The 2,887-nt window shown below is 52.7% G+C and overlaps 1 pseudogene; it reads left to right on the plus strand.

The window, feature by feature from the left end:
• The window catches only part of LOC110297948, a 2,785-nt pseudogene extending 1,498 nt beyond the window's left edge, over positions 1-1,287 (plus strand).
• The last annotated feature ends 1,600 nt before the right edge of the window (positions 1,288-2,887 follow it).

The raw sequence follows: 2,887 nt of genomic DNA on the forward strand, positions 1-2,887 counted from the left end.
TCCTATTTGGGGAACAAAGAATGTTGAAGGTAATTCTAGAAAAAGAAAATTTCCAGTTCACCAAAAAATTATATCTGAAAGTAAGTGCAAGCTGGGGGGGAGGGTGGGGTTTTTTTTTTTTTTTTTTTTTTTTTTTTTTGTAGAGGGACAGAAATAGTGACTTTATGGAGAGTTCTTAGGTGGCAATGCGCTTTTCAAAACATAATTTGGAAACTGGAAAATCGGTATACCAAGGTTTCTGGGTTTAACTCCAAGTGAGCCTTGAGGAGGTCCTAAACCAGCTCTCCAGACAACATTTCCTGGTCCTGGATCAAGTCTGTCTGCTCTAGTCAGAGCGCGCGGGCTAGGAGGGGATGGGGCGAACTGATACTCAGTCCTGTAGTCTTCCTCTCTTAGTGGCACAGTGAGTTTGCAAACTCTCTGGGACTAAACTGGATGCCTCAGAGAAACGAAAGTAAAGCTCTCTAAAGTTTCCAGCGCGGGCTCTTTTTGTTTCCCGCTATCCGCCCAATCTGAATCTGGGCGCTGAGTGAGGGCGGGGCAGAGGAGCCACCTCGGCGGAAACCGCCCAGGCCGCCTGGGTGGCGGGAGGGGACTGCGAGGGGCAGAGCGCCGGCCCGCCCGCGACCTCCTGCCCGCGGGGACTAGTAGACCTGGAAGACTAGACAGGCTGTGCGGGCTGGGCGGGGCGCGGCACGCTGACTGTGGTCTCTGTGCGTCCCGCAGGAGGGGAGTCCGCGCTGCCGCGCCCGGGCGGCGGGCGATGATCACCTAGGAGGCTGGCGGGAGCGGCAGAGGAGCCGGGCGCGGCGACACGCGGCCATGGAGCGGGAGCCCCGGGCGGCCGAAGAGCCCGCATCTTCGGGATGGCGGCGGCCGCGAAGAAGGCGCTGGGAGGGCAGGACGCGCACGGTGCGCTCCAACCTGCTACCCACTCTGGGCACCGAGGACTCCACGACCGGAGCCCCCAAGGGCGAGCGGCTGCTGATGCGCGGCTGCATCCAGCACCTGGCCGACAACCGCCTCAAGACCACCAAGTACACGCTGCTGTCCTTCTTGCCCAAGAACCTCTTTGAGCAGTTCCACCGCCTAGCCAACGTGTACTTCGTCTTCATCGCGCTGCTCAACTTTGTGCCGGCTGTGAACGCCTTCCAGCCGGGCCTGGCACTGGCGCCTGTGCTCTTCATTCTGGCGGTCACAGCCATCAAAGACCTGTGGGAGGACTACAGCCGTCACCGCTCGGACCATGAAATCAACCACCTGGGCTGCCTTGTCTTCAGCAGGTGAGCCAAACTGAGCATCCGAAAAAAGGGTGTTGAGTGTGACTTGCACGAGGCCAGGATGGCCCCGCGGAGTAGCCTGGGCCAGGTGAAAGTCATTCATCCTCAAAGATGCATCAGTGCCCTAGATGCAGGGGTGCACACAGGTCCCCTGTTCCAGATTAGCACTAAACTTAATTTCTAAACTAGAACGAACCAATGGTTGGCATCTGGTTGCACGTGTTTAGTTTCATCCACATCTGCCCTTACCGTAGTATGCCTAGAATATGATCACCTGAAGTCCTGGCCTCAATCCTTGGCCAAGTCACCATGGCATTTAACACACAGGAATTTATAGCTTGGTCTTAGATAATAGATGTCTTGGGACAAAAAGTTCTGATTCATCTGGCACAGATTAGATTGAAGGTCAGGCAAAAACAACAGTCCATCCACTTAAGTTAGCTATGATCCCGCCACAGTCTGGGCACCATTTTTTAGCCTCTTTCTCCCTGACCCTGCCAGTGCCCCTCTCCCTCCCTCTGTCCTCCTTTGCCTCTCCTTTCCTTAGGCTTCTTCTTTCTCCCTGTTTCTGCAGTGTTTTTGAGATAAGATCTCAATGTAGCTCAGGGTGATGACCTAGTGATGAGCTTCCTTCCTTAGTTTCCCCAGTGCTGGGACATGCCACGAGCCATCTTTTCCTTCCTTTCTTCCTTCCTTCCTTCCTTCCTTCCTTCCTTCCTTCCTTCCCCCTCTCTCTTCTCTCTTTCTTTCCTTCTCTCTCTTTTTCTCTTTCATTAGTTCTTTTTAAAATTAATTAGTTAATTAATTAATTTATTTTTCACTCCAGATTTTATTCCCTTCCTGGTCACCCTTCGAATTTTCCACATCCCATACCTTCTCCCACCCCTTCTCCACAAGGATGTCCCCACCCCTCACTCCACCAGACCTCTAAATTTCATGGGGCCGCCAGTCTCTTGAGGGTTAAGTGCATCTTTTCTGATTGAGCCCAGACCCAGCAGTCCTCTACTGTATATGTGTTGGGGGCCTTATATCAGCTGGTGTAGGCTGCCTGGTTGGTGGTCCAGTGTCTGAAAGATCTCGGGGTCCAAGTTAATTGGGAAATTGGGACTTCTAGTCCTCCTACAGGGTAGCCCTCTTCCTCAGCTTCTTCCAGCTTTTCCCTAATTCAACCACAGGGGCCAGCAGCTTCTCCTTCCTTCTTTTTTTGTTTTTTTGTTTTGTTTTCTGAGACAGTTTCTTTGTGTCACCCTGGCTGACCCACAACTCACTCAGTAGACCAGGCTGGCCTCTAATTCAGAGATCCACCTTCCTCTGCCTCCTGAGTGCTGGGGTTAAAGGTGTGGGCCACCACTATCCCCCTCTGGCCAAAACTTGTTTCCAGTGGCAAAGAGACCTTGAGGGGCTGCTTCCCAGGTTGGTGACCTGAGAGTTAGTTCCTTCTGAGGCAAGTCATCTCTCAGAACCCCACGGCTCTGATGGGAGAACTTTCTCCCATTATTCCCCACCTGGATATCCACATGGAGGTAGATCATCTTGGAGCTCTCTGTTCATCAGCTGGAGCACCCCTGAAGAAAATGATGTCTTGGCCATCATTTGTAGTTCAGTTC

This window comes from Mus caroli, chromosome 7, assembly GCF_900094665.2.
Source record: "Mus caroli chromosome 7, CAROLI_EIJ_v1.1, whole genome shotgun sequence".
NCBI lineage: Eukaryota > Metazoa > Chordata > Mammalia > Rodentia > Muridae > Mus > Mus caroli.